The sequence below is a fragment of the Colletes latitarsis genome, chromosome 10, assembly GCF_051014445.1.
Source record: "Colletes latitarsis isolate SP2378_abdomen chromosome 10, iyColLati1, whole genome shotgun sequence".
Classification (NCBI taxonomy): domain Eukaryota; kingdom Metazoa; phylum Arthropoda; class Insecta; order Hymenoptera; family Colletidae; genus Colletes; species Colletes latitarsis.
In genome coordinates this window covers 16783403-16801300 of record NC_135143.1, presented here as the reverse complement: position 1 = coordinate 16801300, position 17898 = coordinate 16783403, and the positions used below count along the sequence as shown (strand labels likewise).

The 17898-nt window shown below is 41.7% G+C and overlaps 1 protein-coding gene across 3 annotated transcripts in view; it reads right to left on the bottom strand.

Annotated features, from left to right (window-relative positions):
• Window positions 1-17898, bottom strand: part of LOC143346289 (uncharacterized) — a 73994-nt gene that overhangs the window by 46487 nt on the left and 9609 nt on the right. For all 3 annotated transcript variants that reach the window (XM_076774252.1, XM_076774255.1, XM_076774254.1), the window contains exon 4: window positions 8139-8230. The gene's annotated coding sequence lies outside the window, so the exon portion shown is untranslated. The remainder of the gene's footprint in view (window positions 1-8138; window positions 8231-17898) is intronic.

Sequence of the window (17898 nt, the reverse complement as noted above, 5' to 3'; positions counted from 1 at the left end):
ACTTCCGTTTCGTCGTTACGAACTTTCCTCGGAAACCGACGTTCCTGATTGTTCCTCCGTATCCTTCTTTCTCTTTCTCTCTTCCTTACCCGGTGAAACCCCTCGATCGGAGGTCGATTAGAGCCCTCGTTCTCGATGCCAGTTGCGTTCAATTACCGACCCTAGGAAAGTCGAGTCCAAATAAATCTTTACGAATCTAAATTGGACGTTGCATGGGACTTCGATTCCCCCCAGTGACGCACAGGTGACGATACTTTCAGTCGATCAACAATTTTTACGATTGCATCGTTCGAGTAGAGTAGGTGCTTAAAGGTTCAATATTATAGGCGGAAGATTGTCTTAAAGGTTCGACGCGAAGAATCTGTTACAACTTTCACAATCTCGTCTTTCAAGTGGAATAAGGTCTTAAGGATCCATTTTTAAAGTGGAATAATGGCTTAAAGCCCGACCCACAACCGTCAGATGACTTTTTCAATCCTATCATTTAGGTGTAACGTCTCAATGGACGTTAAAAAACCGACAAGCGATAATTACTTCGATCGTATCATTAAGGTGGGAAAACGGTTTGAAACGGATCAATCTTGGTTCACCGAGCGGACTAAAAGTGTCGTGTCTGCTCGCCTATTTTCCATCCACGCGAACCGAATCTAGGTCCCAGCGTCGATACCGTCGTCATCTTCCTTTCAAAGAGCTGCTCCGCGATAGAGAACCGATGCTAATCACCGGCAGTAATTCGAGCCGAGGCGCGTACGGCTTAATTACTGGGAAAAATGCACGGTCGCGTGAATTCGCTCGTAACAAGTGAAAGTCCCGTGGCTTCTTTTGTGATAGAGGCAAGGTCCCGCTTTAACGTGAGCGCTGGCATTGGCAGTGGCGGTCGGCCAATCAGACCACGGTCCCGCGAAACGGATTATTTGCTCGCGTGCCGTCCCTTATCTATCCTGAAATCGCTTATGAAAAGGCTTATCGGAGGCTGCTGGGAAAAAAACTGCTTTCACCGGCTCTCCCATCGTGTTCCATACAAAAGTCATAAACCACTGACAATGGGACGAGTCCATTTTCTTGGAAACTATCTCCAATTATTTTATTTTTTTATACAAAGTGATCGGCCACGCCTGGGAAAAATTTTAATAGGAGATTCTACAGGCCAAAATAAGACGAAAATTAGGAATATCAATTTGTTAATTAAAAAATTTCAAATCATTCTGGAAAAATTATTTTCGGTTGTGGGGGTCAATTACAATCATTTTTGGTGAATACACATACCCCCGAAATCCTACGTACTTTCGAGAAAATCATCTTTCCATCTGTGCACAGTACATAGAAAATTTTCAATCATTTAATACTTTCTTATCCTATACCTATTGAAAAATTGTAAGATGTTTAAAATGTCAGATCGTATCTCAGGAATTGTTTATGAAAAAATTTGTTTGATAAAGAAATGCTCGAAGAGAATGGTGTAATTAATTCATACTGATCGATGGGGTGAATAACGCTTGTCCAAACGACGATTATTGGTCGGATCGAAGACGTTTTGAAAATAAGTTGTCCGATTCAGGGCAACGTCTCGTCGGTGTCTTCATGATCGACGACTTTCGCGCGATACTGTATTTCCTTTTGCGTCCGTCCCCACCCGTTGGAGTTTCCGCCCTCTGCTCCACATAGCTTTTCCCCGCTTTCCTCGACGAGAACGTCGCTGGCACTTCGCACCCCACGCTCATGCTAATTCGCGGCGATGCACACCCACTTTCGTGGCATCATCGTGCATGGAAAGTGCGACGAGAACCTCTACGACGCGGAGAATTTTGCGGATTCCAGTGGTCCTTTCACGCGTCCCGTTCGTCATCGTGCGTACCGACCGCCTCCTCCGTGGACACTTTCTAACCGCGTCGATTTGCTCAAGGTTAAAGTCTACGTCAGTACTCGTTCCCCGGCTTGCAGACCGTCCGGCAACCCGAGCCAAGACTAGAAATTCCAGCGACCGGTGTTCCAAATCGCGGGCGAGCTCCGAGGCACGACGATCCACGGCGATTTGCATCGTGCTGGAAAAATTGTATCGCGTGCATACAGAGTGGTCGATCAACGTCGACGACTGTTCGAAACGTGGAACGATTCCATACCCGATTAATGGACGATAAGGAAAAGCTGGCAATCGTTATTGCTGAACTTTCCCGGTATTGGATAGTGGCATTGGCACTCTTCTTGCAATAAAACGGGGATCGTTGGATTTCTTGTAGAGAGGTCTAAACAAGATTTTATTTCCGGAGCTGATTGAACTCGAAAAGGTGGAGGGTTTTACTTCCCTAGGTGTCATCGTTAATATGAAATTCAAAATCTGTGTGTTTGTGATTTCTCTGTAGCTTCTATTATTTTTGTCTTATTTAGATGAAATTTTATTTGATTGTTCTTTGTGCTCTGACAGACAATATACACTATTTAGTTTGTGTAAATATTAGCTATAATTATGTTAAATAATATGAAACGATAGTATAGAAATCTATATAAGGAGGCAATCATTAATTCTTTTCGTGATTTGAAACAGTTTCTTTGTCAGTTAGACGTATGTAGATATGCCTCGGAGCATAATTTCACCTCCAACGAAGAATGCAAAAAACTGCGGGTTGAATATCATATGAGTGAAGTCATTAATGTAGTGAAAGGGAAGAAAATGGGTCTAAATAAATTTTCTCATCTCTCTTCACATAGACGTGTAATAATAAAAAGTAATATTGCATTCACTATCATACCCAATGAAAGAATTCATTTTCGAAAATGAAGATCTTTTCTTTGGACATTTAAGTATCAAATAAGAATAAATAATGATTAGATCAATATTTAAAGAAGAATTTAGAATACTACTTTCTTCACTATTACGTATATATTATATTTAGAATACAGGTGGCTAGGATCAGTAATTTATTCATTTATACGACTTAATTAACGGGTTCTAATAAGTGATTATTTAGAATTTATCGAACAATAGGAGCGTGTATTTTACAAACGATGGGAGAAAATTTGCATCGCAATGGCCACAGCCACGCTTCCGTCGCGTTGAGATTCTGATTAGCAGCGCGAGACAATGGCCGCCGGTGAATGTCGGTCGATCGACGTGACCTTTGAGCCGCTGACATTTTAACCCTAAGAAGAAGAGGGAATCGTCGAGCAACTGCAACCGACGGCTCGTGACGTACGATCGGTGAAATCGAATCGGAGCGTATGTCGACGAGCTTGCGGATTGATTGACCTTTCTACCGAGAGCTTCTGCCACGGAGAAACGTTTCATTGAAGTCGAGGTTACCCGAAAGGAAACAGTATGGTTTCCAATCTTTTTAGAAGCTGTGGGATCAACGTGGACTTTGATTTCGGTCATAAGAGCAGCGCATTTGTTTCTCTCGCGGGGCCAATGATAAATTACGTCGCATAAGAGAGGGAGCCATCCAAGAAATGCGACAACTTGCGACACAGTGTGAAATAAAGTCGTCGAAGAAATTTCCGACATTAATATTTGAGAATTTCAGTCAGATTTTTCAATCTCTCTCAACGAGTTCCATCGACCCGCGTTCATGCCTGTAATTCGTTACTTTATCCACGCTAATCAGCACTAATTAACGCTTCAAGACTAACTACACGGTCTGGATAATTGATTCGAAGCAGCTTTTCAGTGTCGGAACAGTGGGTACACTGTGAATCAGCCACGTCAAACTGTGACCCTGAGAAAAGTCTTAGAACAACCCGCGAGAACGCGATGGTGCTCTGTTCTCCATTGTTCGCCTCTTTATATTCCACTGTTTTTTCACCTCTAGTTCTCTGAACTACTTGGCGGTACATTCTACGCGTGGTTAGGGCACGTGTAGATCACAGTTGACTCAACCCAACTACGGGTTACCACTCATACAGGAAAACTCAATCAACCATTTCAATCCTTTCAATTTATTGATCGATTCATACAGGCTTCAAAAATTTTAAGAGTTGATTCTACACATCAAAATAAGACGAAACTCAAGAGTAACAAAATTGCGTTCGAGGCTTCGTGTTCGAGCAATTAATTGCCAAAGCGTGAGACTTGAACAGGATGCCCCACCCAACTTAAGCACCCCAAAATCTCGTTTATTTTCAACGCTAGGAAAAAACGTTAAAAGAAAAGACTGCTTGTTTTTAAGGGACAAATACTCTAGCAAACAAAAGAATTTCCTCAAGCTCATATTTTTCGAAATTTCAAGGTCAACGACGTTCAGAACGATAAAATTCCAAGAGAGACATCTTGGGTGGTCCCTTTTCCGTAGAAAGCAGAACCCTGTGTCCCACGATTAATCCAATCCCGTCTCCTGTACGCCAAGTTCTCCGAAGTAGGCACGCGCCCCTCGATCTCGCGTTCCGGGGCAGAACCGATGCAAAGCTATTGCAGCCAGCCACCATTGGTCGTTAATCTCGTTCGTTGTGGATTCACGTCCGGGGGTTATTTCGAGCGGAAGTGCATCGAGGCTTAGTCTGCGCGCGCTAAGCCTCTCTAGAAGGGCGTTCGAGTGGTCCGAAAGTAGACGCGCCGCCTCTAAATTTAACCTCGACGTCTGGTGCACGGCGCTCCGCGTCTCGGGAATGGTCCCGTTTAAAGTGCCCCGCGCCGGGCATAAACAAAACAACCCAGAGCCCCGCGAACGTACAGGGGGATGTTAATGGAGACGCATCGCCAGTCCAACCGTCGAAGGACGCCATCGGCACGCACCCGATAAATTTAAACCTGACGCGAATTTTCGTTTACGTGGAAATTTTCTGGCGCCCGTCATCGCCGTGAAGCCCAAATTAAACGTACACGATGTTAACTCGAGTACTTGGAAATAATTTAGCGAAGTATAGAAGCGAATACAGCTTTTAGAGTTACTCGATAGGGGTTAATAATCTATAAGTGTCGAATGTGCAACAGTTATCGATGATTCACTGTAATTTGATCTATACGAGAACAATATGGTATTTCTTGAGTGTAGAATCAATATTAAAAATGTAGCAAAGTTCGACATATTGGTTTTACCAATTATTTATTTCAACGGACCGAGAATTTTAGAGCAATGTTCGTTGAAGGTTGAAGTTGATTCTAATTTCGACATTTAACAATACCCCAGTCTTAATTGCAACGAAAACAATTTTCTCGGGTGCACCGACATGTTACGTCCTCGATGTTTCCTCAACTATTAAATTCTGAGGATAATGAACGCGACGCTGGCGATACTCCTGTTCCAAGTCATCGAGATATCGAATCCTATAACGAACTGCTTTGCAACAAAACTGGCAGAATTTGTAAAAAGTTTTGGCTTGGAATGCTTACCGAGTCTTCGTTGCGATACAAAGCTTTGACGAATGCGGGTCGAACACCCCAGCCAGGTTCGAACATGAATCAAATGCAATGGTTCGTAACTGGAAAGCGTTCCGAAATCTTCAATGTTGCAAAACTTACATAATCACGCGTTGCTGACAGACGGGGCTTGTGAAATTTTCCGCGAGGCCAAACTTTTATTTTTTTGGGCAATTGGAAATTACACAACAAAATTTTCTCTTCCTTTCTCAAATATCGTACGAGCGATTTCCGTGTTCGATAGATATCAATTTTAAAGAATCCTGTTAATTAACATTGAATGGATCAACGCAACTTTTTCCTCGGTCAGATTCATTTGCTGAGCGTTCGTCCCAGTTTCTGGAATCGTTTCGTATAATTTCTCGAAACAGTAAGCGGGAAGTCGTTCACGCATGCACCTAAGACGCAAAAAGAGACGACTATTACTCACGGGACGACTCGATAAAGCAGCGACTTCCTGCCTTCCCGAAGCGCGACGAGACACGGGAACGAATTAAAGCTGCACGCTATCTCGCGCGCCGTCCATAAATCATATTCCCGTTCGCCGCGAGAACAGATGCGTTGCTCCGTTGCGAAAGATCGGATATGCTCTACGCTTCGATGCATCGCGAACGACGCTCAAACGCCCCGCGATTTCGTCACTCGAGAAACCGACGCGATCTACGGGATCGCTGTTACGGATGAGCCAATCCACGGGCGCGGCGATCGCGAACGCGCCACTGATTGGCTCACTGCACGCGAAATTCGATACTTTTCGAAATAACCCAATTTTACTGAAAAAAAATTTTTAATTCCTCTATTTTACAGTCGTTCGAAGAATAGACTCCAATTTACATTAATTACGTCACAGATTGTAAATGTTGGATCTCCTTCGGGAATTAACAAAGCTTATAATTAGTAATCTCCGGAAGATGGTTCTATATTTTTCTTAGCATTTCTGTCTATAAGTAGAAGATCTGTACCGAGTACATTTTCTATTGATGTTAGCACGCCAGCTGGAATATGTAAGAGGGTTTCAGAATTTTTTCCCCCTTTACGTGATGGATCAGTGGGATGTTGGATTTATTTTGAATGTAACCGATTCTGCTTAAGAAGGGGAACTCTTCTGGGAAAACGAAGTCTAACTCTGTGTTATAACATCTTAGGCTTGGAAAGGAAGTAAGTACCTAATATTAGGCTTAAGTACGTTAATATATGTTGGTCCATTCTAAAGTGGAAGTATCTAGACACCTTCTGATAAACTTTTTTTAGAGTAATTTTGTATTGTTTATTTCAGGATACTCGAAAATATTGAACAATGCAAGAATTTTAAAATTTAGCAATGCTTCCTCCCTGTTACGTTTAATAATAACTGAGAAAATGAGAATGATATTTATCCACTTTGACACGTTCGCTTCCTTCGCGCTGTAAAACCGCCATAAGCGCGTTAATAGATTCTAAACGACGATATTAACATTTCCTGTCGGCTTCGCGGGATTCCCAGTCGCTGGAAAGGTGCATCGTTAGGATATAATCGTCGACTCCGAATCGAAGGCTGTGCGTCAAAGTGGTGCCAATTAAACGCGGCTTTCACAATTAATCCAAGAAACCGTGAAAGCCGACCAGCGCTTTCCACTTAACGATAGATTCATTTAAAAAGTTAATTGAGTCGAGAATCGGCCCAGCTTCGAGGTAACTCGCACCTCGCCTGCGGAGCTTTCATAATATCATTCCGATAAATCTGTTCGGTGCACCAGGATACCGATCGACGTTCCGAGTGTTTATGCTCCGTTCCGCCTAATTGCGCCCGCAAAACCGGAATGCCGTTATCCCGTCAGTGGAACGTAAGAACGACCGGGTGAGAAAGGGAAAGAAAAAATAGAAACGATTTTGCCGCGCGCCAAGGACACTCCAGCGATTTTCCATTCTCCCCCGTCTCATTTTCTTTTTCTCCATTTTACTTTTGTAATCGTTACGATAGTCAAACAAACTGAAATTTCGTTGCAATGTAAGCTTAAATTTGTCATATATTGATATCTCAACGATATTGTATCCAATTTCGAAAAATAGTCAACCCTGGTCGAGTCCCAACGTTGTGTGAAAGTTAACCGTGCATTATTTTATTGCCGCCCAGCGATAAGGAATGCAATTACTTTTTGGTTGGCCCAACGCGTGGTGGGTTAAATGTCGTAAACGAAGTGCGTCGATACGACCACGCTAATGGCGCCGCGCGAAACACCGTTCTGCGTGCCGTTATCGCGCGCATTGCTGGCGTCCGAGGCTCGCGCCACGAACGGGACGCAACAGAGCGTCCCGACGGCGTTCCTCGCGGTCAAACGATTCCGCCTTAAGAGGCTCGTAATGTTTTACGAGGCCCCGTGATCGTTGCGCCGCTGCACTTTTCGCATACCGTGTGCACGCGGAGCGCTCTTTAAATAGCCCGCGCTCGCGCCTGCGCGCCAACGCGCCCGGCGAACGAGCACGCGCACGCCAGACGGTCGCTTCCTTCCCCGCGATCCATTCTTCCGACCGGATGTCGTGCCGTGCCCATTCATTCGTATTGTACGGGGGAACCATTCCCCCTCCCCCTCCTCCTCTCGATGCCCCGCGGGCGTGCATGCACGCGCCAACGACGCCGTGACGCGTCGCGCATACGTACGAAACTCGACGCGTTTGGGGATGCACAAGATTTTATAGTGTACAGAGTTGACGAGGAACCGCAAACTTTTAAAAGAAAATGATCGTTTTCAGGCTAAAGTCAATTTTTTAATTTATAATTTGAAACAAAATATAGTTATGGGTAGAGACTTACCTAAAATCCCGGAGCTTATGGGCCGTTCCCCGCTCTGCCACTGTTATTAGAGTTTAGAACGCCTGGCTTACGTCGCGTTAATCCTTTCAGACCTGAAATTTAAACATATTTTTTAGCGAGAACCTAGAAATATATTATATCGTTGTTATAATGTCTCTACTTTAGTAACTCTATCGTTAGAGTACAAATAAAGAAAACCACCAGATTCACTTGAAAGCGGGGTGGATGCACCGAGACAGAGTGACACCTAACGAGTCTCGCGTTACAAGCTCTCATAGCCGGAAAATTGTCTCCCACAATGTTACCGATGACGCTTCTAAATGGGACAATACGTTTCGAGCAATATCGTTTTGTGTATGATAAAGAAGCAATGAGTTACAAGCGATACATTGCCCTTGAAACTTCAGCACGCGACTCATGCTAAATTACTGTAGCACTTACTTAACATGCTGACTCTAATTTCACGTTACACAATCGTTTTCATTCTGATTCTCGCATGTTATAACACTGACAATCTGACTCATTTCCGTGCAATCTTCGTTGTACTTTTGATATCTAATTCTCACTGCTCGACAGCCGTACGTTCGGACTTCTTCGTTGAAGGAAAATTTTTGGTAGACTTTTTAAATATTATTTTGAATCAGATTCTTGAAAACAACGTATGGTTTAAAAATGTTTGCAAAATTTGTATTCTATTAAAAATATTGCCTCAGCCTTGTCACGGTTCTGGGTCCACGGGCCCCAGTGTGAGAAACGCTGCCCTAAAAGATTACCCACCTGTAGCTAAACACTATATTTAATATGCTGTTCAAGTTTCATTCAAGGTACCACGATACAAATTAAGAAAACAAACGATAATTTAAATAGTAAACATTTCCAAGAAGGACAAAGAATACTTTGTTAAAAAGAAATTTTAAACGCAAAGGGTTTGAAATTCTCTTGGCCATACATATTTTTTGGATCACGCCGGAGCTTCTCGAGTCGTGGAGCTACAAAATGGAGTGAAAGAAATAAAACGCCCGGAAAAATTTGAAGACCGGTACCGTTCCACTTCCGCTGTGGAGTTGGTACACGTGGCGTTTCGAGTGTTCTCGCAGAACGAGGGAGTTTTACGGTTCGCGTAGGGCGGTAACGGCTTAATAATACGTTGACAAAATAAAAGTATCCCCGTTCGTTGCGGAATGTGAAATTTATCCATGGGAAAGCCGCGGCCACTCGCCGCCGACCAAGTTTTACGCACCTTTTGATCGAGTTTTATCGTTGGCGAAATTTTTATTTTTCGCGACCCACGTCGGGGAAACAAAGGGCTGAAAACCGCTCACCGACCTTTTTTTACTGTTTCCATCCACGAGTTAACGGGTGACCAGCAGAGAAAATTACTTTCTAAATCTCGTTTTGTCTCGTCACCCCGAGTCGTCTGCGGATCTAATCAAAATAATTAAGCGGCAGCAAATTGCTCGCGTAACTGGTCTTGGAATAAAAACAGTCGCCATTTTAATTCTCTGTACTCCGCGCGACACCACGAGTCGCATGGTAAACTTTGCAAGAACGGTCAAAGCTACCAGACAATTTTAATTTAATTCTTTTTTATAATGAAAACGAAGGAACGATCGAGCAAATTTTATTTATAATATACGATGGATCTTCATTTACGAACGGATCTAAAATCTTCATTCGTTGGTCACGGATACGAAACCTTACGCATTTACACTCGCAATTATCTGTCCCAATCCCGCTTTCAATTTATTCTTATCGGTCGTACGATCCAACAATTAAATTTTTAGAGCGAACTTGCGCGTCGTTGGATCGCAAGAAACTCACGTTGAGACGGAAAACGGGACTTCCGGCGGAGACTCCAACGCTGAATCACGCCTCTCTTCCCGTTCACGAGCTTTTCACTTCTTAATTGCCAGATCTCGCGGATTAAATAATATTCCGTCAGGCTGGCCGCGCGCAAGAATTAGAGAGCCGGCGATTCATTCACGTCGGCCAGGAAAAAGCGAACGAGAGATCGTTGGAACGTTCCTGCCGAGTGACACGGGATCTTCCGCTCTCGTGGCGCGAATTTCTTCGACCGATTGTTCTTATCTGCGAGCGTAAATCTTCTCGGACGCGATGTATTTATCGCCGAGGAGAGCACCAACCCAACGGCCTCGATTCCTTCGACGATACACGACCGTTTCGCGTTCAATTTAAGTACAAAAAAGAGGCCGTCTGCACGTGGCGAGCAACGTCCGTTGGGCTGTGGTCCACGGACGTTGCCAACGCGTTCGAGGAGCGAAGAAATGCGTATGTTAAGGTCGATAAACTCGTAAATAATAAATACTAGTTGAAAAATATTCGTGACCAAACGGTATTATTTCAAATTATCCAAAAGTTGATACCTCAAAAGAAAACAGGGAAATGTGAAGTTCTTAAAAATTAGGTCATTCTTCCAACAAAACAGAAGCTAGGGCACCATGTGGTCGCAAGAACGTCACACAGTAGAATATACTACTCTGTATAACCATGTTTTTATTCTCAGAAAAGTCAGCATAAATTCCAAGAAAATTAATCCACTTTCTCGGACTTCTCTGTATCCGTCATTTTAACGAGTTTGGTTTCTCACTGTTAATGACGCCAGCATGCAATTATGACGAACGACTCCGTCAATACGCGGATCAAGGATAAGCGACGAGAATAAGACACTGAGAAGCTTTTATCAGACATTCGAAACGCTACCAAGGAACGATCGAGTTCGTGATATACTAATGCGCGATCGTAAACTGGCATTACCGTTCCCGCCATTATCTGGTTAAGTAGGTAACGTCGTGAAACGACTAGGCTGACGTGTAACCTCGCGGTTTTAAGAGTAGGTAACGTCCTCGTAACACGATCCAGCATCGGTTGAAATCGACATTCGATGGCTGCTGGACGTCGATACTTTCTCCAAATGCGTTCTCTATCTACCGATAAAATGAAGGAACGAGTCACTCGTTACGCGTCGAACGAAGAGTATCGTATCGAGCGTTCCTGTCCTATCGAGATACGGACGGTTGAATTATTTCGAACATTCGATCGTTCGATTACGGTGGAACCTTCTTCGAACTGGTAGGAAAACATGGACGTTTGGTTAAGGAAACTTTCGAATAATGGAATCCTTAATTTTAGATAGAAAGGGAATTGTTCTGTGTAACGATTCGTTGTACTGTAGAACAATCATGTTGGTCACGAAGACGCATCGTGATCTAAAATTGAACTACATGATATTTTTAACCCTTAATTTGAGGCATTTCAACGTCACAAAATACACTATTGATGAATAGTTCTGGTCTCAAATCGTATGAAGACCGTCCCAGCACTATCATTTGCTACAATTTCTATTCATATTATCTGCAGTATATAAAAGCGTATCAAAACAGTTGACACTTTCACAAAAGATGACAAGACGAAAAACTGACAAGTGAAATTGATGAAATACTACTAAGTCACTGTTTCAACCTCGAAAATGGTGATTTGTGTTTTCGAAATTTATTTATTTAATCCCGATGAGCTTTCTAAGGAATTTGAACACGCTCTGAATACGCTCATATTTAAACGTTTTAAATAGTTTGTAGAAAATTTGAAATCAATAACTGATTAAATCGAGAAATAACTGATAAAATCGAAGCGTTTATAATTTGATGACATTTCCTGATGAAACCAAGATTTCGTGGAAAATCTCTTAAGAGCCTCGCCCTGTATAAGCTGGTACCGACATAAGATTCCTGTCGTCCCTTTCCGCGGTTACAGATATAGGTCACTTCCGGCGATTATGCATCGTAGTATAAAGAAACGCGCGCGCGCGGAAAAGCAGCGGTCGCAGGATCTCGTGCAGTCGGTTTAGAAATTCCTCTTCCTGTTGGTAACCAGATAAATCGGAAAGATATCCTCCGAGAACATAACGTAAATACGTACGCGTCTAGATAAAGACGTCATTGTGATGGCTTTCATCGCGAGTGATGTTCCCTCCATTAACAACGGATTCACCGAACTTCGTCGCCATTCAATTTATTACTTTCCAGCAACTTTCGCGAACGCCTCGCCGTCCGGATAGAAACGCGCCAATAGGATACAAATTTCAGATAATCTCGACCTTACATAGTTGAGATTTTTCAGCGAGAAGAAATGTTTTCTTCGGAAATTCTACCATTTCCTTATTTTAGAAAATAATTCAAATATTACAGGCTACGTTTCAGTTTGACAATTTCGTTAAAGTATTGAATTTACAACTCGTCACTCGAGCCACGCGCTCAGAAGTCGCGATGCAAGGTGACTTGTGGGGCGCATGCGCTCACGAAGGAATTCGAAATGGCGCGCAGTACGTTTTCCGCGAAGCAAATGCGGAACTGCAACCTGACAAGCTCCCTTATAAGACAACAGACGGAAGCCACGGAGGAAAAGCATTGCAGACGATCGAATCGAGCAAAATTAATGACACTCTTTATCATATATTCTAATCTTTAACGATATTTAAGCATATGAGAAAAATTCTTTCAATACTTCGAAAGTAGTTGCCTTTACAATTATAAATATTCCGTTTCAAATACAGCCCTAACTTTATTCCAATAAATTATAGATATTGAACCAGAAAATATATCCAACAATTTCTATTCTTTGGTATATCAGCTTCACTGAAGACGATTCAAAAATCGGGATGGTAAATTAAATCAGAAGACTCGTTTAATCACGTCTCGTCTTCCCATGACGATATCGGAGAAGACTTCTAACCTTTGATAATCGAACGCTGGGGAAAGTTACCGTCCCCCGACCGTTGCATTAACTATGCATAGAACGTTTGCTGGATCGTTGCTCTCCGAACAGTGTATAAGTACGTAAATAATATGCTTTAGTCCACGACCGCGTTACGAGCGTTTCCTTTTACGGGGCAGCCGCCTATGGCCGAGGATCGTGACTTCGCGTTATCGTTCGACTCCAAGAACGTGTCCCTCCGATTTTTATTAACCATGATACAGGGAAACTGCACGGACTCGGAACAATAGACCTCTCTTCTAGCATGACTGTTCCTCGCGAACAAACACATCAAACGACCGATGCTGCTTTCACGTTATGCTATTATTCGTTAACCCTCGCATTTTCAACTTATTAAAAAAATCACAGGAGAAAGTGTCCGTGTATTTATTCGTATTAAATAACAGATAAATATTAAAAACTATTGCAACTTCGCTTTGTTTGGGTTGATACCTATTCACGAGCAAATAAACGAAATCAGTTTTTATGAATAGGTATTGTTGCTGTAAATGCTTATTCTTTATGAGAATGAAAGGGTTAAGACCGACTATTAGCTATGTTCTCGGCTCGCGAGCATTGTCCACCGAAGTCGTTCCGTTGACGGTGCTATTATGCCACGTTCACGGCTGTGCAAACATCAGGCGGTAATTATAAGATACAGGGTGGTCCGTGTAGCACGACCATGCAAAATTTTCAATAATTATTATCATGCGTTAGCGCTTCTCGATTTCGAATTTTGAATTAATTATTATGGAAAAGTATTACGGTAAGAGATACTCTATCATATTCTGTTTGGATAATAAAATAATTGGGTCAACATTCGAATAACGGAGGTTCGTATAATTCTACAATAGTTAGATATTCGTCGTCGGTGTACATTTTGAAATACGTTTGCCCATCCTTGGACATATCCCCGTTGTTGTCGTTCGCGATGTTAATGTCATGTCGAGATCATCGTTGACATGCTAACTATCGTCGATCCAAGTTTGTTTAGTTATCGTTTACGCCCAATTCACAGCTATGCAAATATTGCTCGTTGATTGTTCAATAACATCGCGCGTCGGTGATTCTACAACGTTACTCGTCAATGGTGTTGTCAATAACGTTGACAACGTTGCAGTCGAGTTCACTGGCTGCGCAAATATTGTCCCCAACCACCGATGACGGTGCCATTTATTTTTTTTAGGTGAAAATCGGGCGTTAATATGTATCGTTCTACGCGCCATGTATAGTTGAAAGCTGGAGAAATTGGTCCTGGATTAGAGTTACTTCTCCGGAGAGTACACGCACCTTTTTCGTTTACGATTTTATAATTACTGCAGGGCAAACTGAAAGTTGTTAACCAAACTCCAAAGGCAAAACACTCATAATTATTCGACTGAACAAATAAAAAATCTTTACACGATGTTTTTATCCGCAACTTATTAATGGAGTATGAGTTTGCTCATCTCTGGCTCAGAGAGGTAATCTTTATGATTCTGCGTAAAATGCTTGCTGCGAAAAGTATGTTTACACGGTACAAAAATTAGGTGTTCCAAACGAACTATCATGTAAATAGAAATGAGTCGCAAAAAGCGTATCGTTTCAGATATTTTATCTTATGTTTTCTGTTTGATACTTTTTGATAATTTTAAATTCTTTCTCGTTCTTTAGGAGCTGCAATTTTGTGAATGAATGTGATGAAAACAATTATGGTCAACAAGAGGAATTATTTTATTAATGTATGTCATGTTCGAATGAGAGTTGAAGCGTTACATAAATAGTATGATAAGCTAGACTCATATGACATAACCTGTGTAATAAGCTAGGTGCATAGTAGCATGTTATAATAACACAGTTTAGAAAACGTAATAATTTCTGGACGAATATCGATATAGTCTTTCTAATAATTGGAACATACACTTCCTAATTTTATTCCCCCAATGAAGAAAATTAAAATATTGTATAGTGTTTTATGGAAATGCTAATAAGAAGTATTTGAATGTAAAAAGTGTCAGATTATCGAGTACCGTGATTTAGACCCGTACGGAGATACAAAAAGGAGCAACCGAGCATCAAAATTCACTTTTCTGATGTAAACTACTATACTCGCGGTAATCTGATTATCTTTATAGTCTGATTTATGTCAATGCGAAAAATACTGCCTCACGAAACAAGAAGTTAATGGAAAATGTTAATGGCGACTTTTAGAACCGGTGCATCATCTTTTAAGAAGAGCTTATAAGTCCTTTCATGGAAGTATGTTTTACGATTTTGGTGGTTAAAATTTTATACGAATGAATTTTATATTGTGGCTATAAAATTCCAAGTCTTATATATAATACTGTTAGATGAATCAGTGCTTAAACCTGTGAGAAGCAAATTTCACTGAACGAGTAACCTCGAGTAGGTATTAAACTAGATACTATATCGAAGCAAATCAATTTGTATAGTATTCGTATACTGAATCGAATATTGTTATGTACACGTAATAATGACGTCAAATAAAAATGAAATAAATTAAAATAATAAGAAACTATTTAATTTTGATAGAATTTGCGCGTAGAAAGCACGTATTCACGTTCGACGTTTACGAAACGGTGCCGTTTCATCGCGAGTTTCGCATGTGACGTTTCAGGCGTTGTCGTTCAAGGTGAATCTTATTAATCACAGCATCGAGAATCACCGTGATACAAAGGTGAGGCTCGACGTCGGTCGTGGTATCGGATTTCGTGCACAGAAATTCAAGATTTTCTTTGAAGCCGCGTAACAGGAGATTCCGCATCCTGCTTTCGTCGGCTTGTTCGCGTTCGCGTTCTGCGACACAATATACCCCGGTTCGTGATCGAAAAATAAAAGCAAAAATACTTGCTCATGAAATTCCTTCGAAGAAAAATATTTACACGCAGGACAATCTACATATAAACTGTACACATACGAACTCGTTCCTTAGAAACCACTCGCGATACCTATTTTTGATTTCTTTGGTTTTGTATTTAATACAGTAATAAGAATGACTAATTTTTCTGAAGATTAAGTAATTTATACTTTCTAGAAGAACACGAAGAACAATTACACAAAATTTCAGGTGAATCGGACTGAAATAATAAGAGTTATAGAGAAATCACAAACACACATTTAGAACTTAATAATTAAATAGATGTAGATAATTATAGAATTTAAAATTGAAGTATTTAAATATGGAAAGTGATTTAATATCAATTCTCAAGAAGAGACTATTATTCGTAAAAATTTTCATTTCACAAATAATGGATAAATCGTGTAACAGGAGTTGATTTAACTTTGTTTACTTTCAGGGGCGCCGGTCAACGACCTCGTAACATGGCGCCCAAGCACACGTGTCCTTTCTGTTCTCTCACGACCCTATATGTGAGTTACTCTAAGATGACGCGTCTCCCATTTTTACTTTTACTTTGCGCAGCACGAAAAATCGAACAAAGAAAACTGTTTCTTTTCGACGATAGCCGGAAATAATGCTTCTCGAGGAACAGTAAAAAAGGACACGGACTCCTCGAAGTCCCCTAATTGTTTCGTGCGTAACCACGTCGACGCGATCGCGATTATCTCTCCCATTCCTCGTTAACGTCCGATTAACGACGCTGGAAAAACTCTACGGGGCTAATGAACCGGGCCGAAAAATAAGAACAGCGTGAACGATTCGCTCTACGAGAAAGAATTTCACACGCGATCGATCCTGCGCGCTTGCGCGTTGAATCGAAATCCTCATTACTAACGGGGTGGAGGGAGGGGGAGGGCCTAATTGGTAGCGTAACAGAGGATATCGAGCCGGAAACTGGAACGAAACCGACTCCACGGATCGCATCGCGAAAGAATAAACCGAAGCACCGGTTTTTTCACGGCCTCATGACTGCCGCGAGAGAACCAACATGCGTATGTTAGTAGGCGTGTAAAACAGAGATTAAACCGTGTGTGCCTGTTACGTTCCAATTGAGCCCCGGCAATTGGCTTCGACGTTAGGCTCTTTTCACGGTCCTTTCGTCCGGGATAAAAACGGTAAACCATGGTCCACGAGCCACGTGAAAATTATTTCAATATCGTTCCTATCCAATCTCTTGCAGCCTGAAAGGGTAGACACGTTTGCCAGCGTCAAGAATTTATTTGGAAGAAACTACTCGAGGAGAGATACATTTAGGATTATTTAAAAAAATACATGTGGGTAAAGAAGGGTACTAAAGAAGTTATTGAGGAAATAAGAAAATGTTTAGTTTATAAGAGTCCCTCAGTTACATAGCACAGGGCTATTTTCTGTGAAAAAATAAAGAGGAAATGTGAAGTCGGATTTATTAGTACGAGGCGTTGTCTTTGAGAAATTCGATTCCAAAGACGCTGAGCGTCGCGCTCGTACGCGTGCCCCAAGAATCTTCGACGGGGATTTTCTCAAAAACGAATCTACCTACACGAAAACTCTATTCCACGTTTTTGATTCATTTTTATATACAGAATCCTATTCTATCATTCGAGATATCTCAGACCACTTTAAGTAGAAATGGTAAGCTTCTAGAACCATAAAGTTTCTCAGAGACTTTCTTCTTAACGTCGAGATGTAAGATACGACTGTATATACATATAACGAGACCTCTTCAGACTCATATTACACCGAGATATGCAAACTCCTACGAGTATCTTTCGGAGATCAAGAATGTTTGAAAAAAGGACGTTCTCATATTCGCTGTTGCGTGTCGAATAAAGTTTATAACTTAATTTTAGAAGATAATGAACGATCGTGCGCGGTTTATCGATAATTCGGTGTAAAAATAGAAGACCGTCGAATGTTTAACAGGCGTAGACCCGATATTATTCATCATAACTCAACGAACGGATAGGGTTTGATGGACGACGTCACGACATGCATTCTGCGTCGCGTGGCCAGATCGATGTTAATGAAATCGTCAAATAATTAGTAGCAATTAACGCGCGTTCGGTTTGTTTTGGCAGCCTGCCACTGAACGAACGAAACGGTATTCCGTTA